General features: G+C 41.6%; 1 long non-coding RNA gene and 1 pseudogene across 2 annotated transcripts; one reads left to right on the forward strand and one right to left on the reverse strand.

The window, feature by feature from the left end:
• The first annotated feature begins 757 nt into the window (after nt 1-757).
• Nucleotides 758-27,058, forward strand: LOC311598024. The gene is made up of 3 exons (XR_014779439.1): nt 758-838; nt 24,955-25,262; nt 26,402-27,058. It is a non-coding gene; the product is annotated as an uncharacterized lncRNA (long non-coding RNA).
• Nucleotides 4,515-14,915, reverse strand: LOC311597503 (transcriptional adapter 3-like; annotated as a pseudogene). Its single transcript has 2 exons — nt 14,777-14,915; nt 4,515-5,734 (listed from the first exon to the last, which is right to left on the reverse strand). The product of its transcript is annotated as a transcriptional adapter 3-like (transcript).
• Nucleotides 27,059-27,645: the final 587 nt, after the last annotated feature.

The raw sequence follows: 27,645 nt of genomic DNA on the forward strand, positions 1-27,645 counted from the left end.
TTTAGCTCATTTCATATCCATGTAATAATTCATTGAGTCAATTCTTTGTTATGATTTATTTATTTATTATTATGTATACAGTGTTCTGCCTGCATATATACCTGTAGGCCAGAACAGGGCGTCAGATCACATTACGGATGGTTGTGAGCCACCATATGGTTTCTGGGAATTGAAGACTCAATTCTTGTGCAGTTTAAATTTGTTCATCAAATTCATATGCTGTAAACATGACTCCCAACGTAACAATGTTGGGACATGGGCCTAACAAGAGGTGATTATGATATGAGGACTCTGGCTTTGTGAATTAATTAATATTGTTACTGTGGGACTCAGTTAGTTATTGAGACAGCAGGTTTGTTAGACAGGTGGAGCTCCACCTGTGCCCTTCTGTCACCCTCACCTATCCTGGCAGGACGGGAGCCCTCACCAAATGCCAGTGCTGCGCCTCTGAAGTGCCCACCCTCTAAGGTAAACGATCTAGATAAAGTTCTGTCTATGGCAAATGGCCCAGTCTCTGGTAGTCTCTTCTGAAGCATAAATGGACCATTGGTTGTCTAAGCCATGATCACACAGAGAAATGTGTCATGGCTGTATCTCCTTAATCTTTACCCAGTTACAAAGTCTTTGTTTGGAAACATAAACTTAGTAAAGAATGCTGGCGAGATTTTCTTCAGGATAGCTCATATTGTGCAGTTTTCTGATTGATGCTTATAGACTTCAAGATTCCCAGCTTTATTTAAACATTTCTTTTGGACAGGGTGCATATTACACATGATGTAAACCTTACTGTGGATCATAGCAGAGAATGCTTGCTATCTGGCTTACCCCGATGAGACAGGTAAGCTAAAAGTGATGATAGCCTTGTAGTTATCTGTACAAGTTATCTGTATTTTCTGTAGTAAATAATGGTTCTATAGTAGTGCTGCTTTAATATCCATTTTCTGAGTAAGAAATTGCTGCATCGTGGTTTATAATATCAATATTCTTAATGTTTTATTATAAAATATACTTTTTCCTTTTTGGTTTTTCAAGACAGCGTTTCTCCGTGTAGCTCTGGCTGTCCTGAACTTGCTTTGTAGACCAGGCTGACCTCAAACTCACAGTGATCCACTCTGCCTCCCCGAGTGGTGGGATTACAGGTGAGTGCCTTGGTGCCTGGCTCTAAAATGTTTCTTAATGAACTAAACGTACTGAATTCCTCCCTCAAATCTTGGGAAAATATGCCCCAGATGATACTAAAATACTTTGACTGTGGCAGGACTGTAATTCTATACCAGGCAGGAGGAGGCGGCAGCAAGCTGGCAGTGGAGTAGTGCCGGCTCAGTAGCCAGCACGGAGTCAGTGGTTAAGTTAGTTTGGCTTGCTTGGTGCATACTTGGTTTGGGTCCATCTGATTGCTGCTGGAGTGGTGGTGGGGACTCTGGTGTCAACTTTTCCCTCCTCTGTGTTACAGACATCGCTGGATTGTGTGTGTCCCTACCTATATTTATTTGAACATTTCCAAACTCGGTTATATTCTGGTTTTGAATTATTATAAAACATTATTTTAAGTGAAAACACCATTAGATTTTTCTCAAATTTTAAAGAATAAAAATATTTTGAATGTAACAAAAGAATGCTATCCAATTGTCATATTCATTTACTTTGAGATTTTTATGAAGGCTTAATAAGTATTAGTAAGCACTCTTGTACTTTTTAATTTATACAAGCTTTTAAACTCCAACTCCCTTTAGAATGGCTTGGAAACGGTGAAGAAGTCATGTGAGTGCACAATTCAGTATTTTTAATGTGTTCTTTTAGATTTCCACACATTATTTCATTGAAAGAATAAGATAATTAACCGAACTGTTAGAGCCAAATCCCTATTGTGGAACTAGTAAATCCAAACTTTTTTTTAGCATAAATATGATTTCATGAGTGCATGTTTTGGACAAACAATACCACTTGTAAGTTCCACTCCAAGACAGAATAGTAAGCAGACAATCTTGCTAACATTTTTCATATGTTTCAAACATTTGTTTGTGATTTGTTTTATCTCTTACTCAGAAGGTTTCCACAAAGACAATGGTTTCTTTGACTTTGTTGCATTATAGAAAAAAAATCAATTACTATCCAAACATGATCCCTGATATGCAGTACAGTTTTTCTTATCACCATAGTTTGACTGACAGGCCAAAAATATTTTTCAAATAATGTTTCCATGGATTTGTAGTGTTTTGGGAGACTCTGTGTATCAAGGTGGAGAGTGCATGGCAGCTAGAAGTCTGTGTGTGTGTGTGTGTGTGTGTGTGTGTGTGTGTGTGAGAGAGAGAGAGAGAGAGAGAGAGAGAGAGAGAGAGAGAGAGAGAGAGAGAGAGAGAGAGAGAGACAGGGAAACTATATAAGCTTAGATGGAAGCAAGGTTGGTCTATAAATAACCCTCAGTGACCTACTTTTTCCAGCTATGCCTCGCCTTCTAAAGGCTCAACAACCTCCCCAAATAATACCATCAGATGGGGACTCAGTGTTGAAACACAAGCCTATGAGGAATGATGCATGTTCAAATAACTTTCAGTAATCTTTAACAATCCATTTTAAGACATTCCTATATGGCTAAGGTGAAAATCTACAGGCTTGTGTACCATTATCCCTTCATTTACCCACCTTACAAATATCTATGGGCCCATTTTGAGAATTGTATATCTAATTGGTTAGATTTACACTGATAAATGAAACTGTGAGGCTTTGGAATCTAGATATGAATAGTGTTCAGAGCCTGTTTTCAGATAAGCTTTACCAACTCTGTGTATGACTGTGTGCGGAAGTTCTCACGTCACAGACAATCAGGAAGAGTCGGGGCTTTTGTAAGTGAAGAATAAAATGGCAGACAGGGTTCATCACAGTGGACTGAGGTAGACCTAACTGGGAGAGGAGGAAAGGAAAGAAGGCATTTTGTGGAGTGAGACTTAAGTAAAAGGAAGCAGCAACTTAGCCTATTGCATAGCAAATGTTTTTGTTTACTGGCTGCAAGCATAGGGTTAATAGTGGAAATATAATCATTAGAAAATATCTCAAAAATACACTAGTAATTGATATGACCATGATTTGATCAACTAACAATTAACTTGTATAACTTACTTATCCTGAACAGCCTACAATAGCACTTTCAAAGTATTGGAAGTAAACCTTGTATTATAATTGAGTTGTGTCGGTACAATATCACATATTAGAATAGAAATATATAAAATGTGTATAAAGATTAATCTTGATTTTGAATTCTATGTCAATGTATCCAATATTAAACTTATTTTGCATCTGTATACAAAATTCTATACCAGTTAATTAAAAATAACCTTGTAACAATTAAGGCATTAAGTTAAGGAGTAAATCCATTAACCTACTTATCATCCTATTATCACTATATATTTCTATATTTCCTTCTTTCTTTTCAACCCCTATCTCCAAACCTAAGAATGAAAGATAAAGGAAAAGAGATTCATCCCTGAGTCCAACCTTGTTTTCTATCCAAATAAGACTAACAATAACTTATAACCAACTCCCAATGAAAACAAATATCTATAGCCCAAGAAAGTAACCAAAAAGCTACCCAACTGCCTGTTTAGACAGAAAACTGTCTCTGTCATCTTCTCATTTGGGGAGCTGCTAATCTGCATTCCCTGCATACTCAGGTAATTAGTTTTATTCCTTCTCAAGTCTCTTATGAGGTTGAAGGCCAGATAGTTTAGTTTTACAATTAAGCTTAGTTGTTTAGGGGTTAAGATGTTTTTAGGTCTAGATAAATGTTTTAAGTTGATAATGATGAGATGTAATAGATATTGATTCACATTTAGAATTTTAGGCTCACCAAGATAAGAAAGAGGTTTTCTTCAAGGCTGCCAAATACAAATAGCCAAAACACTATGAATGTAACATTTATATAATTCCTGATTGTTTTGTGGCTTTTCTTGCTGTAGACAGTTTATTGTATATGTGTGTAATAATATAAATGTATATGTAAAATATTTAATAAAGAATAAAATTAAAAAAGAAATGCCAATTCAAATATGTAAATATACCAGCTAAAATATGTAAAAATATTCATAATTAATTAACAGAAGAAACACACATAGCCAATGAGAAATTTAAAATGTATTCTTCTCACAAGAAACAAAGTAATTACCCATTGAAATCAAAAGATGTTCTTACTTTCAAATAGGCTATTTTTTTCTTGTTTACTTAAGAACGAAACAAAACACAATAATCTTTCTATTCTTAAGTTTGCACTTTACAAAACCACAAGGAAGAAATCTTTGAGGGAGAGGTGTTGAAGATACGAGAGGAGGGAAGGGACAACCAGGAACAAGTCGGTTCATCTGGGCACCAGGCAGATGCTAGGTCCAGCCCAGCACAGTAGGGCTTTGCATGCTGGCTGCACGAAGCTCACCTGAGTGGCCTGACAGTGTTTCATCTCTGAGACTGTTGTCATTTCTGGCCAAGGCTTCAAAGGCCAGGGAGATGGCCAGCAGCAGGTAAGGCTACCCATCTAGGAGCTACAGGATGCTCTCCCGCTCCTTCAGGGTCTTCCAGGCCTGGTCCTTTTCATTCTTTGTGGAGTTACACTTCTGCCAGGCAGCCATGATCTTACAGAAGGCATGCATGACGTTATTGTCTGCCATGCAGACCCGCCGGCTCACCCCCTCCTTTGCCAACCGACCTCAGCAGGTCATGGTTCTTGGTGCAGTTGTGTACTCTGAGTGCTTCAGCTCAGCTGCCTTTTGTTTGCGCAGCTCAGCAAGGACCTCATCCCCTGGGTCCTCAGCTGGCCATTCCTCGGACTCTGGGAGGTGCTGGGCAATCAGCTCCTTGCTGCAGTATGCGGCGCACTCAAGGGCTTGTTCTGGTTTCGGGGAGAGATGCTTGCTTCTTTCCCACACATGTCAGGAATAGGACCGTCCTCCATAGAGGAAATAGTATTTTCCTCTACCAGAGCCTTCAGCAGGGCATCCACATCTTTTGTGTCCAATTTAGTCAGCGCTCCCCTGATGCCTGTTTTCTTGTCAGCCACAGCTGTTGCTCCAGCCTATCTTTCTTCTCCACTAGCAGATTCTCCTGTGCCCAGCGCCGAGAGTAGTGTTTGCCCAGTGGGGGTGGGGTAATCTCATGATGTTCAGTTCCATCTTCAGGGAGCTTCAGGAGCCCCTCTAGAGTTTGTACCTCCCCACTGGTGATGTCTGCACAGTAGGGCTCTACAGAGGCCCAGAACCTATTGGGAGCATCATTCTTGGGATCTGAGACATGTCGATTGGGTCATCAGTAAATTCACATTCCTGGATCTTGGGATGAATGTGCTTGGATTTGGTTCATCCTGGCCCGGGGCCTGGGCCATGCATGTCCGTCCTGTCCTCTTTCCGGTTTGTGCTTCTTGAGTTTCCCGTGTGTTGGTGGTGCACCAAGCTCATGATGGTGGCCCAGCTTCAGGAACTGTCGGCCACCTTTGTTACCTTGCCAGTCAGTAAGGATCTGGGTTTCACCTTCTGGTACACACAGTCCCCTGCTTGCAGAAAACAGGAGCATCTCAAGCTCCAGCTGCAGGGTGTCCAGGTCTGCAATATCAATGCCTTCGTCCTCAGAGCGGGCCAGCACTGCCGTGTACCCGGGACAGACCTGTGGTCCACAGACTTGAAGTCATGAAATTGCATTGAGCAGTCCTTCATCTCACTCACGGTCCAGGAGATGGGGCTCTCCCTGGAATGTTCTGAGGATTAGGAGGTGATGCTGATCACCTGCCAATTCAGTGGCTGGCACAGAAGTGGGCTGCTATTTTTCTAAAAGACAAAACCAAAGCAAAATTTCATAAACATTTCTTGTATCTTTCTGTCCAATTACATATGCACATATAGTAATGCAAATTTATGCATATATATGTATTTTACCATGAAGAAATACTTTAAAATTTTTAAAAGATCCCTTTCTAGACTGAGGCTATATTTTAAATTAATTTCTATTCCTCCATCAATACCTGACCCTGCGTGAAGATATCATCTATATTAAATTATATGTCTTACTGTGATACATGAATTTCTGCCCACGAAGTGACCTCAGGCTCTTCAAATTACAGATGAGTTCTAAAATGCATTTCCTACTGAGATTTCATTTCCCTTACACTATACCAAAATTTGAAAATGGAACCTGAGTGTTTTATGATCTAAATTGTAGAAATGATAGCTTATTAATATTTAAGGCTAATGGTCTGAACAAATCTATTAACTTCCAATTAACCTCCTATCAAAAGTAAAGGAGGAGAGAAAGAGAGAAGAGAGAGACAGAGACAGAGAGAATGAGAGAGAGAGAGAGAGAGAGAGAGAGAGAGAGAGAGGGAAAATCAAAGAGTCTTTAAGATTTTCCTGTTATGGAATTGTTTGCCTTGTACTCAACTTTAAATACCCACTTACATTATTAATTTTTAAATTTTGGTTGACACATTAATGAAATATATTGCAATGTTTTGTGACATGTACACATTGTATGAAGATCAAGCCATGTGTTTAGCAGATCCGTCATCCCAAACATTTGTCTCAGACTGCCCTATGATGCTTAATTTTGATTGAAATTTGATTGGACACCTGAGGGACACCTGACAAATGGTAAAGTACACTTCTGGATGTGTCCCCAGAATACCAATTGATTGTGGGTTCAGCAAACTGCATGGAAGGTGGGCAGCACCATCTAACAGGCCCAGGCTGAGCATGAGAGCAGATGAATTGTGGAGAGCCACAGATAGCAGCGCCCCCTGCTGCTTCCCCGGCGCAATACGTCCCTTTTATGCATGCGCAGTGCGCCCCCTTTGCGCATGCGCAGTGCGCCCCTTTTTGCGCATGCGCAGTGAGCAAGCCCCTTATGGGCATGCCTGAAGGCATGATGTGAGGTGGTGTGATTCTGACAAGGCATGGCGTGAGGTGGTGTGATCCGAATGCACCAACCAGGAGCGACGACGTGGCAGTTTCTGATAGGACCAGGCACACTATAAAGGTTCTATGGGAGCTTTTCCCGGGGTCACTCCGGTAGTCAAGGTTCCTGAATAAAACTGTTGCAAGAAGAGTTCCCGGTGTTGGTGTCTTTCCTGCTGGACGGGGGCGGCATCGGCAATGAATGAGAAAATTTGACCACATCCTGGCTCCTTCTTGGGGAGGGTCATCTTCTTGCTGTTGCCTGAAACATCAGATTCTCCATCCTTTGGTAACAGGCCGCTCTAGAGACCCTTCAGGAAATCGGTGTTTGGGGCCTTAAACTAAGTCTGCATGATTGGCCTCTCTTCTGGTGCTTACACCTTCTTGGAATAAACATTTACCAGTTTCCTCACTTTGAAAAAAAATTTATTTATTTATTACTATGTATACAGTGTTCTGCCTGCATGTACACCTGCACACCAGAGGAGGGCACCAGATCTCATTGTAGATGGATGTGAGCCACCATGTGGCTGCTAAGAATTGAACTCAGGACCTTTGGAAGAGCAGGCAGTGCTCTTAACCTCTGAGCTACCTCTCCAGCCCCAGTTTCCTGACTCTTTAGCCTGCAGATAGCCATGGTAGAACTCTTCATCTCAGATGACAATTGTGAATCTAATTCTTTCATAATGATATCTATCTTCATGGTTCTGTTTGTCTGGAGAACCATAAGTTACATTGTTATAGTTATTGTGAACACTGTAAAACAATGTAATCACTTACTGTCCAGAACACCAGAACCTTCCTCCTGTCTAACTGTAGTTTTGTAAGAATTGAGTGTTTTCCTTGCATCTTCTTCCCTCTTTAAGCCATTCTTACTATCTAATGCTATCCTGTTTTCTGCTTCTATGTCAGTGTTTTAATATTCCACAAATGAGTGGCATCATAGGATATTTGCCTTCTTGTGTTTAGATTACTTCATTTAACATAATGCCTTTCACTGTATTTATCTGTGTTGTCTCAAATGACAGGATTCCATTTTTTTAAATTGTTGAATGGTATTCTATCATGTGTTTGTGCCTTGTGATTTTTTTTTTATCCACTCATATATTGCTTTTGCACCAGGGCTATTGTGAGCAATACTTCAAAAAATGTGGGAGTGCAAATATCTCTCTATATGTTGATCTCATCCTGTTTAAATGTGTACAAAGCAATAAGATTACTGTACCATTTAACTTGCGTTTTTGTTCTATTCTGAGACAGAGTCTCATAGAGTAAATGACTCTCTCACCTGTCAGTCTCCACAGTCCTGGGTTTGCAGGTATAGCCACACCCCAGCTTCTGTTTTAATTTTTTTGAAAAACTGCTATACTGTTTATCATAATGGCACTATTTGTTTATATCCCCCACCAACATAGAGTAATTAGGAAAGAGAGAGAGAGAATGGCAACTAATTTGGACAAGTGGATTTATTTCTACTTGAAGATAGCATAATAGTAAATGTAAAGCCAATACGACTCACTTAAAATTACTAGAACCAATAAAAGCATTCAGAAAAGTGGCAGAATTCCAAACAGCATACACATATCAGTAGCATTTCTATACAGTAGAAGCAAAGTCTCCAAAAGGAAATGAAACAAAAAGTAAAGTACTTGGGAATAAATGTAACCAAGGAAATGAAAGATCGTCATAAGAAAAGCTACACAGCATTGATGAGGAAACCTGGAGAGGACACATGTAAATAGGAACCTATTCTATGTTCATTGATTAGACGAATTAACAGTTTTGAAATGTCAGTACAACCCCCCACCCCAATCTACAGATTCAAATGTTTTTCTTTCCTTTCTTTCTTTCTTTTTGTTTTTTGTTTTTTGTTTTGTTTTGTTTTTAGAGACAGGATTTCTCTGTGTAGCCTTGGCTGTGCTGGACTCACTTTGTAGACCAGGCTGGCCTCGAACTCACAGAGATCCGCCTGCCTCTGTCAAATGTATTTCTTATCACAGAACCAAAAACCTTCATTGTGAAAATAGAACATCAGAATTTGCATGGACCTCAAAAGATTCAAAGTAGCCAGAAATACCCTCAACCAAATGAACAATCTGGAGAAGGGGACATGTAACCTGCCTTCTAAGCACATTTCAGTGCTGTAGTGAAGAAAACAGCAAATAGCTATTACATAAAGGATGTGAGTATACCAGCTGTTTGCTGATGGATGAGCCAGCAAGGAGCAGGTGATATGGAGGCAAAACAACCTTCAGGGAGGTTGTCATGATTCAGGGCAACACTTGTCATAGTGTATCAGCATCACCTGAAGACTGACTGAAACAGGGTCCTGGATCCTGTCCCTTAACTTTCTGGTTCAGTAGATCTAGCCAGGGTCTGAGAATTTACATTTCCAACAGGTTTCCAATGGATAGTTTTGCTGCTGGCTTGAGGACCCTGCTCAAAGGGCCTCACTAAGGCAGTGGCAGCCAGACTTCAGGGTGCTTAACAATCACCTATGACATTGTTTAAGTGGCAAGATTCTGATCTAGTGAGTCTGGAGAAGGAACTTGCATTTTGCAAATCATCCCTGATGAGTCTTTTGCACATGGCCTAAGGACACACCAAGTGGAGGCAGTGGTCTTTGCTAGAGCAAGCATAGAATCAAAAGCACACGAAAGCACAGTGCTCTTTTAAAAGACCCAAAAGAAGTACATGTGCTTTGACAGAGTAGAAATGAGTGTGAGGGCAGGGCACGGCCATTTATTTGGGGGAAAGCAGCAAACCTTAGCATGCTGGTCATATTTTCTTCAAACCTGGCCAAAGAAACAAGAATAAAAGGACGTGACTCTTCCCATTTTAAATGTCCCATCCATATTATAGTGACTTGTTCTACGGTGATTGCTTAGGACTCTGTAGGAGTCACAGGTAGCTTCACCAAATCCCTAGCTGTCTAGACTTGGGCAAGCTGCTTTCTGCCAAACTATGCCATGAGATAATGCCTCCTAACATGCTGAGTTGTGGGAATCTTATGTAGGGAATTTTTCATGTAAACCTCATAAAATGATGCCTTCTGGGTAGGCAGAGGTCAGTTTTGAACAAAGGAACCACAAGAGGCAGACTGGACCCATTTGTTACAGCACTTGGGCCATATAGTCATGTAGAGACTGTGCTAGGGAGACAGTATTTTTCTATATGGGTAGCAGCTCAGTAAAGAAGGCTGGAGGCTTCTAATACATGTTATGATCCACAAACCAGGGTCAAGCTTGTGGGCATGTTTTCTGTTCCCAAGGCTTTGACTGCGTGCAGCTGCTTTTATGACCCCTGACCCTATGATGCCCACCATCTTCTAGCATAAAAAGTACTTATTCCCCAGTAACTAGGAAAAAGTCCCCAAACCGATAGCCAATCCAGAATCTACCCCCCATCCGCCCCTATCCCAGCCACGAACTCTGACTTACTTCTAGCCAATCAGTTTAAACATGGGATAAGTGAGAATGTGGGCCACCTGTGGTAAGTTAGAGGGTGACCCATATGTGCTAGCTCTAGAAAGTGGTTAGAAAGCATTAGGGTGATGCATATTGATAGTATTGATTGCCATTAGTTGCCATGATCAAGGTTGGAATATGCGTTCTGGAAAGAACTTTCTAGTTAAAAGCCATAATGAAAAGTACTGGAAACATGGAAGGTTTTGGAATTTGCTAGAATAAAAAAGCAGATGAGCAAGAAGGATGAAGACAACAATTGCTCAGGGTGGGAGTGTCCCACTGCGTGCCTTCCAGGCAGCACCATTACACTGGGGAAGGAAATTACAGAAGACATATGAACTCACCCTTCTCCAGAGGCTGCCTTTTCTGGGTCCTCTGGATGAAGTTTTACCGGTGGCAGCCTCGAGTTCCAGGGAACTCATTCTGCTCCAATTGGAATCGGTAGTTACTGTCTAGAAGCTGACTTCTAGGAAAGAAGTTTAGGAGCACAGAAACAAAGATGAGAAGGTTTACTAAGTTCCTGAGGAAAGCATGTTGCTTGAGAGTCTTCTACCATCTCAGTGTGTGCAACATGCAACTTCAACCATGCTCATATCTCTTGCAGAAAACAGGATAATATTTGCATATAACCTGCACACATCTCCCCATATGGTTAAATCTTGTCTGGGTTGCTTACAACATTGAACACAAAATAAGTTATATGAAGCAGTTGTTTAGGGAATAGTGGCAGGTGCCAGTCAGGACCCAATCACAACAGCTACATTTGATCCAATCCACCAAGGTAGAATTATAGATACAGAGGGCTTGAGGGGACCCCAGAGACCCTGAGAGACCTCTCAACGACTTCAGACTCTTTGCCTAACCTGACTCCATGACAGGCCTCAATTTTCTACTGTGCCTGAATAGGCCTGAGTTTCTGTTTCTCAGGATTCAAGCCACACATGGGCAGACAGGTCAGGTTGACCAAAAACTATGTTTATATTACTTTATGTTCTTGTTGTGCCCTGAAAAGAACACAGCTGGCCCTAACCAATCAAATTAATGGTCAACATCTGAGTAGAAGCCAAACCACCCTGAGTCAGTGAAATCCCCAGTAACTAGGAAAAAGTCCCCAAACCAACAGCCAATCCTAAATCTCCCCCGCCCCCATCCCTGCCATGAACTCTGACTCACTTCTAGCCAATCAGTTTAAACGTTACAACAAAAACTCCTGACTGTCTATAAACTAATCCTGTACGTGTATGGTTGCTGTTTTGATAAGAGTGGCAATCCCTGATTGCTGGAATTTCTGCAGAATAAACACTCTTTGCATTTGCATACTACTTGAGTCTGGGCTCTTCCTTCAGTGCATCTCAACCTTTATGTAAGTGGCAACAAAAGCTCCTGTCATTAGCTAGGTAGTCTTCAAACCACACAGCCTCAAAGACATGCTCCATAAGACCATAGAACCTGAAAGCAAGAAAATGGACAAGGAGGCTTGTCCTGGAAAGATCCTTAGGTTGATGGATAATGGGCTTCCTACAGAAAGCAGAATCAGGACTTGTTAAAGGCTACTCCCATGCTTGTAGTGGAATGCTCCCAGCATCCACCCAGAGTTACCGTAGCTGTGATGGAAGGCGGTGCCATACCCTCAGTGTTTTGATGAAACCTCTGACTCTTGTTATCTTTTTCCTGCTTCAACATCGGGCACCAAGTGAGAGAAGGGTAGACTGTCATTTTTGCTCACAGTCCATTAGAAAAATAGGAGTGATGTCTGGGCCTGTGGAAAAGGAATGGGCCTTGCCAGACATCCCAGGCTTAACCTGAAGGCAAGATCCTGAAGAGCCGTTGGCCAGGGATAAATGCATGTTTCTCTTTCAAGAACAAGAAAGGTGTGGTGTCAGTTTCCTGCCTCTACATCCCAGCCAGCTTCCTTTGCAGGTAGGTTGGGCCTGTGAACCTAACATTTTAGCTAATAGCCGGATAGTTAACCAGTGTGTCTTCCTCCTCTTCCTCTATCTCCTTCCTGTACCAGAACTAAACAGGTAGATCAGAGAAATCCACAACCAGGGGCCACAAAACAGAATGAACCTGGAGTCACAAGTCACCATGTGGAGAAGCCTCACCTGATCGTCATTTGTCTGTGCAGGAGACAAGGTTTCTCTTGGCCTGGGCCTTTGATGGTTTTTGAGATCATAACAGAAGCTGGTATGAAGTGGTTGGTGGAGTTCAGAAAACACTCACTCACTTCATTCATGTGGATTGCCGATTCACTTTTCCATTTGCTTTATTGCTGAGTGTGATATAGTGTGGGTAAAAAGATGACAGGATGGCATAGGGAAATACCAGCAAGGGCGTGACGGTCCTTTGTAAGTACTGTAAGTGCTTTGTAAGGTACTCGGGGGTACTTACTAAGCCCGTGTGTCTATGCTGCATCCTGAGGCTTGGTATTATTATTTACCCTGATGCTTCTCAGAAAGAAACAGTCTCCTAGTAGCCGGTAGCCAGCGCTTGCTGTAGGCCTACCGAGTGGTCACCACTGCCTGAAGAGAAAAGGCATGCCTCCGTAACAGAGGGATTCCGTCCACTTTGAAGCATAGTCTGTAAAGAAGTCTGAGCTGTGTTGGCCGTTACTGTTCACATAACGACTGTGACTAGACGCATGGTAGAGAGATGGGCTACTAACTGCGGTTTTCTTTCTTTTTTTTTTTCTTCACAGAGGGACTTTAGGGGAAGGGATCATATCCTTCTTGTCCCCTACCCAGGATTTCCTCTTTGGCTGGTTGCAGCCACCAATGTGTCAAGGCCCACGTCCCACCCCGAGTCCGCGGCTTCATGTTAGGTGATGCTAGAAGTGAGAAAACCTTTGCAATCTGTAACAAACACACACGATAAGACAGCACGATGCAGAGGAAGTCGTGACATTAATCCCACTCGTTTTAAATCTTGGCTCCACACCTTCTAACGGAAATGTCTCTCAACTCTGATCCTTGGTTTCCTCCGCTATAAAATGGAACCTATAAAGTGGAAACTATAAAACCCATTCCTCGGGGTGGGATGAAAAACATGTGAACTGGCCCAGTGTCCGCCATACGGTCCATGTTTAATAAGTGTATTTACTTCCCTTTCCTTTCCTTCCCAAACAATATGCTCCGAGTGGAACACATCATTCTTTCTTGCGCTCTGTTTGCCTCAGAAGAGTCCTTCGAGTATGGACCAGGACTTTCCCAATTATGATTACAAGTCTATAGCGAGTTCCTATGGCTACATCAGCATAACCCTCCAGCCCTCGGGCGCTACAGATCCCACTGTAGTAAGAAAGAAGGAACCAGAATAGAATTGTGTCCTCCTTTGGGCCCAGAAGACCTGGGAACACAGCTACTACTTTCGAGCTGGCGCGGCATTAGTCAAGTGAGAAATCTCTCTAAACTTTCCTTGTATGGAAAACGTAAGCTTCCACGGGAAACTCCATTAAAATGGTAAAACTAGCATACATAAATAGCCTTGCAATGGGCTTCCAGGCTATCGTTCTCCCATTAGCTGCTCTATTTTGCTGTGTTTCCAGGTGTCTCTAATGCATGCACTTTCCTTCAGCCCCACGGAGCTTGTGGACAGGATGGAAGCTTATCTGACTCGTGCATCTGTGGTCCCACAGCACTTTCTGTGCTGCTTCAGTGCGTGCTCCTTTAAAATGCTCCCACTGAGCAGGGGGACAAGGAGAAAGTCTTATCTTTCTGTAAACTAGTTTTTTTTTTTTAATTTGAACTCTTGTTTCATTTCACCCATAAATCCCAGAGTGCTTCATGCATCTCCCTTAAGGCTTAGTGATGTTTCATCCCAATTCAGTGCTGGCCATTTTGCAAATAAAAAGTCTAGAAGCTAGCATAGCACATATGAAACATAGCATATAGGCAAGGTGTCTGAGATATTGTAACCAGGGGAGTCATTGGTCTGAATTTTCTGAGTGCACTTTAAAACTCTAACCACCTTGATGTTTGTTTAAAATTTAATTCAATCCCATTAACGTATGTTGCTGTACTCTAAGTCAACTGAGTTTTTTTACGTTGGCGAACATATTCACGTACCGTCAGAGGCCCCCAGACCTCTGCTTTATTTCACAGCTGTCTTCACTCGAGGATGTATTTTTGGACATCTACCTTTAATATTCCTGCTCCCTGCTTCTTTGGAGCCGGTTCATGATTCTCCTGTGAAACTGTTCGGCAGCTGAGTTGGCTACACAGTGCAGGTTTCCTAGGAAGAATGCCGAGTTTCGGAAGGAGTAAAATGGCATGGAAATCTTACGTCCAAACTTTCAGTGACTCGCTGGTTCTCTTGGTGTGCTGCCTGGATGATCAAAATCCCCATGCGCCTGCAAAGGAACTTGGCTTTCCTGGTCCCACGTACCTTTTCCATTCTCTCCTCTGTGGCCTGGGGACTTTCCCCTCGGTGTGTGGACTTGAAAACGGAGGAAGGTCATGTACTCCTGCTGTGCATCTTCCTCCTCACGTGGGTCTCCTGAGCGGAGTGAGCCTGCACAATTCATCTCATGCCTTATGGCAGCTATTGGTACTTTGCTCCAAAAATGTTTTCTTTATATTCAATTACTTTGTCACTCAGCCGCCTCCTTATGTTGACACATGACTCACTCCCGAGTCTCCTAAGCATGCAGGTGATCTGTGCAAAGAGCAAACATGCTCAATTTCTTAAAGTTGTAGTCATGGGAGTGAGGTTATTTGCAAATGTATTGCTCAGAGCAGTATGCAAAGCTATTCTGCCAGGATTTTATTTTATTGTTTATGGTTCTGCTTAAGAAGCAAAAGGGGCACTAGAGTTCATATCAGAGTCAGTCCCCGCTCTCCACATCACTGTGGAGGATGTCCTGTCCATTGAGTAGATCAGAGTAGGGGTTCGGTGTTTACTACTTGTATTGTCCTTGGTTAGTGCAATAGTTTAAGCAGACCCCCCCTGGGCCCTGATCCACCCGTCACGATGTTCTTCTTGTAGGTTTCTAAGATCCTCTGGATCCTTCTATTTCCTCATCTCCTATATTTCTCTTACATAGAGTCCCAATAGGATGTCCTCACATCTGTCCCAATCTCTTGGTAAGTGAAGACATTCATCGGGCATACCTTTTGGACTAGTGTCCAATTATAAGTGAGTAAATACCGTGTGAGTCTTTCTGTTTTTGGGATAACTCACTCAGTATCATCGTTTCTTATTTCCTCAACTTGTCCACAAATTTCTGGATTTCCTTTTTTTTTTTTAATAGCTGAGTAGTATTCCATAGTGTAAATGTACCACAATTTCTTTATCCATTCTTCCACTGAGGGACATTTAGGCTGTTTCCAGATTCTGGCTATTATGAATAAGGCTGCTATGAACGTAGTTGAGCAGATGTCCTTGTGTGCTGGAGCATCTTCTGGGTATATTCCAAGGAGTGGAATAGCTGCGTCTTGAGGAAGCCCTATTCTCATTTTTCTAAGTGCCAGATAGATTTCCAAAGTGGTTGTACTAGTTTGCATTCCCACCAGCAATGAAGGAGTGTTCCTCTCTCTCCACATCCTCGCCAGCATGTGGTGTCATTTGAGTTTTTTATCTTAGCCATTCTGATGGGTGTAAGATGGAATCTCAGTGTTGTTTTGATTTGCAGTTCTCTGATGACTAATGACGTTTGAGCATTTCTTTAAGTGTTTCTCAGCCATTTGATATTCCTCTGCTGAGAATTCTCTGTTTAGTTCTGAGCCCCATTTCTTTTCTTTTTTCTTTTTTCTTTTCTTTCTTTTTTTTTTTTTGCTTTCCTCCTTTCTTTCTTTTTTTTTTTACCATTTTTTTATTAATTTATTCATATTACATCTTGATTGTTAGCCCTTCCCCTGTTTCCTCCCATTCTTCCCTCCCTCCCACTTCCCCCCTTCTCCCCTGCCCTATGTCTGTGATTGAGGGAGACTTCCACCCCCTATATATGCTCTAAGATTATCTAGTCTTTTCTTGGTAACTTCCTATCCTTCCTCTGAGTGCCACCATGCCTCCCCATCCAGGGGACGTGGTCAGAAAAGGGGCACCAGAGTTCATGTGAGAGTCAGATCTCACTCTCCACTCCACGGTGGAGAATATCATGTTTGTCGGCTAGGTCTTGGTAGGGGTCTGTCAATTTTCCTTTTAAGGTATGTGGCTAGGATGAGTGATAGGTTATTCTGTGATGCACAGGACACTTGAGAGGCTCCCAGGGGTCTCCCTTGTATTTTATTAATGGCACTGAACCTAGTACCATGCCTAGTGCATAGAATTTTCTTCATAAACATCTGTGGAAGGAATAAATGGAAAGAACAAAGCCCTGCTTTGCTCCTCTGTTGTGAACTGTGAGGCAACTTAAGAAGGCGATAACTTCAGTGCGACCGACAACAATATCTTGAAGCTGAAAGCAGAGACAGGATACAATTATGCACAAAACCCCATTTAATTGACAAAATGAAAGTGCTGTAAGTTCAGAAATTTAAAAGTAACATTATTAGCACCTGCAAAAATAAAAAAAGACTGGATAAATGCAGAGACATGCTGTGAAGAATAGGGTCCATGTCTTACGTTTGTAATATACTTTCCTGACAAACCACTCTCTCTTACCCTCCCCCACTCTCTCCCGCTAGCTCCCCCTCCCCCTTCTCTCTCTCACACACAGTATCTTTCAGTAGAAAAAAATAGAGGGAAATGTTCTGTAACCTAGAAACTAAAAGAATGAAAGTTGAAATCAACTTAATCATAAAAGTGATAATGTTTTTTTTAATTGCCAATTGTTTTATTCTGTACTTTCCTAGGTGTACCATAAGACTTCTACTAAACAGGGCAGTAAATGTCCATATTAGCAAATTTCTTGTAAAATAGATTCTTACTCATTACTGAGATAGAATTAGTGAAGGGGTTTGCGACTGGCTAGTTTTATGTCAACTTGACATAAGCTAGAATCATCTGAGAAAAAAGAAAGCTCAGTAGGTAAAATGCCCCCCTAAGATCAGGCTGTAGGCTGTAGGCTGTAGGCTGTAGGGCATTTTTTTTAAATTAATGATTGATGTGGGAGGGTCCAGCCATTGTGGGTGGTACCACTCCAGCACAGGAGGTCCTGAAGCTGTATAAAATAGCAGGCTGATCAATCAGTAAACAGCACCCCTCCATGGCTCCTGCATCAGCTCCTGCCTCCAGGTTCTTGTCTTTTTTTAATTACTGCCCCGACTTCCTTCAGTTGCACTATGCTGTGGAACTATGAGCTGAAATAAACACTTTTCTCCTTTAGTTGCTTTTGGTAATGATGTTTTATCACAACAATAGGTCACAGTTTACCCAGTCAGTGGTTTAGAGCTCTAGTCAGAGAGTACATATCTCTAAACAGACACATTCTGCCTGCGATTGATGCCTGGATTGTACCAGAGGATGCTAAGTGTCACCTTCCTTCTTTGACCTTTGGCTTCATTATTATAATCCCTTCTAGAAAAAGGAAAATTGAGTTCCAGGCTTCAAATTCCCTTGGGGATGGAGAGAAGGCATTGGAGTAAGAGTTAAAAGTCCTGGCTTAGAGTCTGGCTACGTACCTTGAGCAGCTAAATTAAATTTCTTGAGCGCACAGTTTCCTCATGTGAAGAATTAGAACTCCATTGCAAGATTGCTTTCTTTCAAGTGTTAGTGGAAGCTTTTTAGGTGGTAAGCCCCAGAGGAATATATTGAAAAACAGGGTTGGAATGTAAGATGCTCCCTAATCCAACTTCAGAAGAAGAGGACTTGGGGGAAAGTTGGGGAACCAGATGTGACGGCTCTTAATTTTATTTTTTCAAGAAGCTTTCATCTTTTTGTTCCCATTGGGACACAAACAGCCCCTGAGATGTGAAACTTGAAGGACAGCATCCCAGATCCAAGTGATTTGGATTTGAGAAAACAACCACAGTGTATGGGGTAGGCTAGGTCTCACCAAATGTGTTTCCCTAGAAGTGAAGTCTTAGGAAAGGAGATTGAGAGAACGCCTAGGGGCTTAAATTTATGCCCAGAGAAGTCATAGCTGTAAAGCTAAGGGAAGAAAAAAAAACTCACAATATTGCCCATGATTCTTTGGGACATAAATTTTAATGTGGCTCCATGAGGATGACGTATCCATGCTACTGCACAGGCTCATGGGAGTCCTAAGCATCTAAAATGACCTCACACACGTGTAGAAGCTGGTGTTATGTGTTATCCAGGGAATCATATTGCACATCTATGCTTAGCTTTTTCAGCCGTATCCTGCTTCTTCACTCTCTTAGACACAGCCTTATCTCAGACACGGGTCCTAGGAGCTGAGCCTGAGCTCCTGGACCTTTGCGCTTCCTCTTCTCTAGAGAAGGCTTGAAATAAATACTTTAAGCCTCCTCCTCACTTTGACATGAGGTTGGGTTTAGGTGAATTATTTTTTTCTTCAATCCCATCTCTCTTCTTCTTCGGGTAAGGAAAAATTTTTCCCAGGACTCTGAAATCCAGACTATGAACACATCACAGACTTTCACATCTCAACTTACTTTCAAGTTACTCTAACTTCTGACGATGGGTCCTTAGAGCTGCTTTTGTGTTTCTTGGAGCCACCGTTTCTCCATCAAGAAAAGTTTATGTACAAGTGACATAATCTCATGCTGGTGAGGATGTGGTGCAAGGGGAACACTCCCTCACTACTGGGGGGAGTGCAAACTTGTATAGCCCCTTTGAAAGCCAATATGGCAGTTTCTCAGAAAATTGAAAATTGATCTCAATACCCAGCTATGTCATTCCTGGACATATTTACAAAGGACACTCCACCCTATTGCAAGGACACTTGCTCAACTATGTTCATAGCAGCTTTGTTCGTAATAGCCAGAATCTAGAAACAACCTAGATATCCCTCAACTGAAGAATGGATAAAGAAAATGTGGTACATTTACACAGTGGAGCTGTTTAAATAAAAACAATGCCATCATGAAATTTGCAGGCAAATGGATGGAACTAGGGAAAAAATCATCCTGAGGTAACCCAGACCCAGAAAGACAAACATGGAATGTACTCACTTATAGGTGGATAGTAGCTGTTAATTAAAGGATAATCATACTACAATTCACAGACCCAGGGAGGCTAAGTAACAAGACAGGCTTAAAGGGGAAACATAAGGATTTCCTTGGGAAGAGAAATAGAATAGTTTGCAGGTGGACTCCAGTCTCATGGGGTTGGGAACAGGAGGGATCAGGTGAGGGGAGGATGAGAGGAAATACTGGGAGAAACAACTGGAATTGGGATGCATTTGGGGGGACAAGTGGAAACCTAGTGCAATGAAAACTCCATGCATAGATTCCTCCCATGGAGGAGGGGAAGGAAGGAGCATTGGAGGAACCAGAGGGGTCAGGGACATACCGTGAGAACATGGCCCACAGAACCAATTGATCAGGACTCATGAGAGATCAGGGATCCTGAAGGGGTCTGACCTATGTCCTCTGCATGCGTGTGGTGGCTGAATAGCTTAGTGTTCTTGTGGAAATCCTTACAGTGTGGAAGCAGGGGCTTGTCTGAGTTCCTTTGCCTGCTTGTGGGTTGCCTTGTCCAGCCTTGATGTGATGGTATGTGCTTGGTATTATTGCAGCTAGTTGTTCTTTGTTTGGTTGATGTCCTTGGGAGGCCTGCTCTTTTCTGAGGTGAAGGGGGGAAGCCAGGAGAGGAAAGGGAAGGAAAATTACATTCGGGATGTAATATTTGAGAGAAGACCAAGAAAAAGAAAAGAAAAGAAAAGAAAAGAAAAGAAAAAACTATTAGCAATAATAATTCTTATCTTTCTATGTATGCATTTATTTATAAAAAATAAAATAGATTTCATGGTAAAAAAATATGTACAGCTGGGTGTGGTGATTCATGCCTGCAGTTTCAGCACCTGAGAAGCTGAGGCAGAAGGATTGCCATGAGTTTGAAGCCAGGCTGTGCTAGTGAGTTCCAGGATGCTCTGTGCTAGAAGGTGTAGATTTAGCTTTTAAAAAGATAAAAGAAAAACCAATGAAAGGATTGTTATGAACATTAACCTAGGTGAAATGTGTGATGTTTAAATACAGAATGCAGGGCATAGAAAGAACCCCATGTATAGGGTCTCTGTTTCATTCTTTTTTTTTTATTAATTTGTTCTTGTTACATCTCAATGGTTATCTCATCCCTTGTATCCTCCCATTCTCCCCTCCCTCCCATTTTCCCCTTATTCCCCTCCCCTATGACTGTTCCTAAGGGGGATTAGCTCTCCCCTATATGCTCATAGGGTATCAAGTCTCTTCTTGGTAACCTGCTGTCCTTCCTCTGAGTGCCACCAGGTCTCCCCCTCCAGGGGACATGGTCAAAGGTGAGGCACCAGAGTATGTGAGAAAGTCATATCCCACTCTCCACTCAACTGTGGAGACTGTTTTGACCATTGGCTAGAACTTTAAACCCCTATCCAGATCTTTTTCATTCTTGCTAAAAGGCACCATCCTTCTGAGACTTTATTGCTTACCCCCCGGGACTGAACAGTTCACATAATTCCAGCACAGTGAGTCTCCCATAATGTGGCTTGGTGTGCAGTATTGCTTAAATTCAGCCCTTGGGGAGAGAGTGAATCAGTGTAAGGGCATAAGATATAAACACCAGAGACCTGGCCTCTGAGCATCTGAGGCTCACGATGCCTTACTGCACTAAGGAAGACAATCACATGACGTGAGATGCTTCATGTTCAGTGAGATCATAGACTCTCATAAGTAAAAATGGTTGTGAAAGGAGATTTCAAGTCTTTCCTCTTCATTGAAAGGGAAAGGCAGGCTGCTGGCCCCATTTCCACCCCCATCTATGATACACAGTATACAAGTAAAAGCCACATTCATCCATGGAATTAATGAAAGCTGAAGACTAAACTTTAGAGATAAAAATCAAAGATTTGCTCAACTTATTTTTACCAACAGCTTCTCAACTTTTACACCCACTAACCCAGAAGTATTTTCTAAAGTTGTGTATTTTTGATGCCTGAAACAAAAAGTGAGCACGATGCCTTTTTTTCCTTTGGATAACAAGGCACACTTCTACCTCAGAAAGTCTGTATGCACAGCCCCAGGGCTGACTTACCTGACTCTTTGTAATGGCACCAGCGATGTATTTTCTGTAACATGACTCTTGGAGACCCAGCTTTCTCATTAAAACAGCTTGCCTACCAGTGTGCACTTTCTTCTTTCACTTGAGAACCACTAACTCTGATTGTTAATGAGTTTTAAAGAGAAAGCAGCGTGAGATTGGCCAGTGTTCCAGAAGCATTTGCTGAACACTACGCTGTATAAGCAGATGGCGCGATGAACCAACCTTCCGAGCTCTCACTTTTATTTACAGCCCTTAAAGCTGTGATGCAACGTGAGCAGCAGGGGGGATCATAGACAGATCTAAGGAACCACTCAGAGAACAGAGGATTTACGATCCTGGGAAATCCAGAACGTAAGAAACCATTACAATTCTGAACTCTGCTCTAGTTTAGAGATAAAATAGACTTCATGGCTCCTTGCAGATGCCAAGATCCTCAGATGCCCAACCACCTCACACAATTGATGTAACGTGTTAGTTGATCCACTGTGGGTTGACGCCATCAAAGCAGAACCCACAAATATGGAGAGCCACCTGATTTAGCTTTGCTTATTATCAAATGGAAGGCTTCTTTATGTTTTGTTTTTATGTTTAAATGAAAATCATTATTTTGATCATGTTTTCCTCCATGACCTCCTAGATCCTCTTTACCCATCTACCTCTTAGTCCTTCTTTCTTTGCTTAAAAAAAAAAAGAAAAAGAAAAAAAAAAGAAAAGAAAAAAGAAAAAAGGAAAGGAAAGAAATTACAAAAGCAAAGAAACAAAAAACCAATAAAACAAAACAAAACAGAAAGGAAAAATGAAACAAGGATCAGATTTTTTCTGTGCAGAAGAAGAGATGGAAAGGTTATAAGAGCCAGAGGTGATGGGTGGTTCCAAGGAAACTGTCTTCCAGACGCAACAGGATCGATGTGCAGAGACTGTGGCAGCATGCACAAGACCCACACAGGTTCAAGCCAGAAGGGTCCCCACATTGGAAGGGGAGTGGACATAAGATCCCACCCCTACCCAAGAAACTATGTGCAACTGATACCTGATGGCAAAGGCATAATAATAATAATAATAATAATAATAATAATAATAATAATAATAATAATGCTTATTTCCCTATGAGGTCATACTTGGTATGTCAATCACCCTCCAGCACTATACCCAGGAGTCATTGACTAACAAAAACAAAATCCATCTTCTTGTGTGCCTTTTGTTTCTATATATTTTAAATAATCATTAGATTATTTATAATACTCAACAAAATCTAAAACTACGTAAATGCTTGCTTTATCATTTACATAGTAATAAAAAGGGAAAAAAATAAATACATGTTTAAAATATTTTTTCCAGTTATTTCTTATCCACTATTAGTCGACCCTATTGATTTAGAACCCACAAATATGGAGAGTCAGCTGATTTAGCTTTGCTAATTATCAAATAAATTCTAATTAAGATGCCTACAATATCTTGGTTATTATCCTGAGAAATGTATTCTGTAATAGCAGTATAGTAAAAACTCTTACATTTGATGTAGGTGCAAGTTAAGACAGGGGTTGTGGAAATATATTCATGTTTTACATCACACCACACAAAAGGATGTACATCTTTGTGGCAGTTTGGCTGCTTTAAACAAGCAAATAAACAAACCACCAAGCAAAAACTTAAATCATAAAGGCCATGCTCAACAATCTCATGACTACATATATTTGAAATTATCATCTTTAACAATAAAATGTAAAAAATAGTTATAATACGAAATTGTTTAAATAAAGTAAGAAACATTCATTAAATATAATGTGCTTATCACAAGTAACTTTTAGAATACATGAGAAAAATAACTTTCATAGAAAAAATTATATAGAGACAAAGGGCAAAGATCAACAAGTAAGCATAAACTTGTTTAGGTAATTCCATGTGTTTGTAAATGTGTATTCACATATGTGTATAATTTTATACATTTGTCATTTGATAATTTAATACATGTATATATTTCATTCTGTTTACTCTAGCCTTCACTCTGTTTTATTCTCCTCCTTTCCTACCCCTCTGACCTCACTTCCTCCCTTCAAGTACCCTTCCCACATTGACACATTTTTTATGAACCTCTGATTTTGACAAGAACTATCTGTTGGAGCCTGGTAGGCTAACTGTAGGCACAATGGAAGCAATGCCCATCCATCCTCCTAGAATCTATCAATTGTTAATAATTCAGTGGGGAGGATTGGGATTCTCAGAGCCCCTCTCCCAACCATGACTCACTCTGACAGGCCCAGTTTTGGGTAGGTCTAATTTTGAGATTATTACTTTAATGGTCATGCCATGTGCTGAACATAACATGTTACATTGCTCTGTCTTTCTAGCTTTGTGTTCTTTTCGTAATGTACCCTGACTCTTAGAGGGAGATGCAGAAATATCTCATTTAGGGCTGAACCTAATCTCATTTATTCTACACATTTTGAAGACCCATCACTTTTTATACAAACCAAAGTTCATTGCAAGGGAAAACTTCTTTGACTAAGGAAGAGGATAAAATTTGTCATGAATGTAAACAAAAATATTTAGATTGTAACTTGGTGCAATGCCAATTTAGCTAAACAATATTAGTAAGATCACATCTAGGAGCTATAACCTTGTTAGCTGTTTTTTAAAAAGTATATTTAGTATAAGGCATTCTTTTCTATGGAGCAGGCATTAGTGGGAACACCATGCCTAGCCAGATAGCATTGTAGTTCAGAGGACTCACATATTGGGAAGACCACCGATGTATTATTTTCCCAAGCAGGCTGCAACTTCTGTCTTAGTTACTGTTCTATTGTTGTGAAAAAACAGCATCACCAAGGCAACTCTTTTTATAAAAGGAAGCATTTAACTGGGTGGGTAGGGAGTTGGTTACAGAGGGTAGGCCATTGTTATCATGATGTGAAGCAAACAGGCATGGTGCTAGAGCAGTAGTTCTGAGAGAGAGAGAGAGAGAGAGAGAGAGAGAGAGAGAGAGAGAGAGAGAGAGAGAGATTGAGAGAGAGAGAAAGAGAGACAGAGACAGAGACAGAGGCACAGAGAGACTCGATTTGGGATGAGCTTTTTTTTTTTAAACATAGCACCATCTAGCTTTTTCACATATGTGTTATGAGTTAATTCTGGAACTTCCATAATCTCATGTTTGATGTGCTTGGTTCCCTGGACTGTAGAATGGTTTTGAAGGCTGCTAAGAACTTAGGAGTCAGGGTCTTGAGCATGGAAGTTGTGTAGGTTTCACCTTCCTTTCATTCAGTCTATGATTTCTGCTTTTTTCTCTGTGTCATGTAAACAAACTTCTACCTCAGTCTCCCGGGACAGTGAACAGACCAATTTTGTCTTTCCCCACTAGGATGGACTGAAGCTCTCTGCAACCATGAGCCAAAAAGCAAACCTCTCCCGTTTTACAGTAAGCTAGAAAGTAACTAACTCAATGCAAATTACTCTGCATGTGCTTACAGGACATCTGCAGCTCTACCGTAGACCATTGGGACCAGGCTGGTCTGCCACGTCTTCTGTTTCACTCCAGTCAGTTCTGTCCCAAGTAGAAACTACATCCTACCCTAGCAGACCGTGCCAGTGCCTTGCTGAAGACCACCAGTGGCTTCACTCTTCATTTGGCCTACTGCTAAAGCCTTCATGAGGACCGTCAAGGATGTGTGGTGTGACTCCTTTCCTCTTGCTTGTCTCTAACTCGCTGATATCCCTTCTACACGAGCAATGAATCACCCTCTGCAAAATGGCTCTGATAAACAGTTCCAAGCTACAGGTAAAGCAATGTGCAGGTGTATTGCCAGAGATGGGCAAGGATGCTAGGCAACTAGGATGCCGGCTCATGCACCTCTACTTTGTCACCAAGGAGACAGAGATGGCCCGACTCTGCGTAGGGGTAAGGCTGGGAGCGAAGAAATAACAACAGAGGCCCCAAACCTGACCACGTTTTTTTTTCTTGAGTTGTTACTCTGGGGGAGGCAGGGATCTTTGAGAATTGCTAAACTGGGATTTTAAAGAGTTCTGTGGATCTGCTTGGAAAATGCAGCTAGGGCTATCTTGGTGTATGATCTTTATGCTATAGGTACACTTTTGTCTAGCTCGCATTGCTTCCATTGCCACATTTCCCCTGATATTACCACGCTAAGCAGTCATAAGAACAAAGTGTCAGTTTAGCTTTGTTTTCAGTGCTCTGCTTATTCTAAACTTGGGCTTCCTGTAACAAGACTGTATCATTGAATACTAGAAAGTTAGGACAAACAGAAAAAGTCAGAGCTTATGAAATTTTTATCTCTCTTTTCTACTGAAAATTTTATTTTCTAATTTAAAGAACATACTTGAGGTAGAAGTGAAATAATGAAATTTAATTGTCCTCTAACCTTGCTAATGAGAGACAAACATGTGTCAACCTAGTTAAAAATTTTGCGCCTATGTGGTTGCCTCTGATGGGCTGACTTCTATACTCTTTTGTGCATCTTATATAAAACTTAGTATAACCTTCTGGGTGCCTGTGGATTCACAGTTTATTTTTCGTTATTTTTTGCACCTGAGGTGAGGCCCCCTTTACTTCCCCAATATGGCTGATCTGCTTTGACTGAAATGGTCCTCATGCCCTCATGTGTTTGAACCCTTGATGCCCAGATTCTGGTGCTATTTGGGAGCTTCTGGAATGTTTAGGAGGCAGAGGCTTGTTGGAGGAAGTAAGTCACTGGGGGTGGGCTTTGAGGTTTTAGAGCTTGGCCTCACTTCCTTATCTTTTCCTGCTTTGGGACAGCTGGTGCAGTGTGGTGCAGTCAGCTGACCCCATACTTCTGTCATTAAGCCTTCCCCATCAGGATGGACTGTCTCCCCTTGAACTGTAAGCCAACATAAGCCCTCTCCCATTTAAGGTGGTTTTGTCATGGATTTTTATTGCAGTAATAGGAAATGAAACTCAAACTTTGCATCCAACCCTGGCTGAAAAACATCATTATCATCAGGGAGGAGGGCAGAAAGAGACTGGTGTCCTAGCCATCTATCAACAGTGACTGCAGAGAACACATGTGGGTTTTGTTTCCATACTGGCAAGATAAAACAGAAGCAAAGTAGAGAAGCTCCTGCCTGGAAGGCAGAGAAAGAATTTGCTGTCATTCTCACCTCTGAAGAACTAGGAAAGAGAGAGATTTGCCATCATCCCTAGTAATTACATCTCAACCATTACAAATTACATAGGTAACCATGAACCATGAACCCTGTCGTAAGGATAAGGTAGTAACTACGGCACAGAAAGGATAAGAAATTGGCTCCATCCCTTGACTTAAAAACATCAAGTTGAGGTGTGCGCTCAACATATGGTTTAACCATGAGTCAACATGGTTAACTCTGTCTGCAACAGGCATGGCTGAGTTCTGATCATCTCCTGAGTTCAACAAAGCTGCAGAAGGTGTGTGCTGACTGGATTTCTCAGCAGGAAAAAGAACTCTGATGAGAAGACAGAATGTATCTCCAGCGCAGAGTAGATGTCCAATCCAGGAGCCACCCCTAATCAGAAAAAAACCAGAGAAAGGACCACAGACGTGGGGATGTTTCTGGAGAGAAAAGGCTTGGGGGAAGTTCTGGCTTGCGGCGCAGGATGCCATCAACGCTCCAGCAATTTTGCTCAGCCTGTATTAGTGTGGAACTTTGTTCCCACACACGCGTGATGGTGGCTCCTCCTTCAGCATCCTGTTTCAGCTTCAGGAGGTGTGAAGGAGAGCAGGAAAAAGTAAACAAGTGCAATTTGTTTGTTTGTGTGCTTTGTGATCATTTTTATGAAAACCTTGAAAGTTTTCTTTCTTTGTTAACACTTCTAATGCTATGGTCGTCTGATAACAGAGAAGAAGAAATTGATGCCTGGCAGACACTACCTGTCCCAGGGGCTTGCTTGGCATCTGCTGAGATGGTTTCTCTTTAGGTTCACAGTGGCACTCTCTGTGTCCTTTGCTCTCTTTATCCACTAGGCCACAACGTTGCATGGTTCTAATGCCATCTGGGCAGGGACTGGGAGGATAGAAAGGTGATACTGCATATTTCAAAGGCTGCTTAGTGAGTAAGAAAAGCTCCCTGGCGCATCTAGCCTGCCTCTGTGTTTGCTTCTTTTGGGCTCCTCTGTCTTTCTGCAACATGTGCAATTTACTACAACT

This window comes from Acomys minous (genome assembly GCF_964271855.1).
Source record: "Acomys minous genome assembly, chromosome: 5".
Taxonomy (NCBI): Eukaryota; Metazoa; Chordata; class Mammalia; order Rodentia; family Muridae; genus Acomys; species Acomys minous.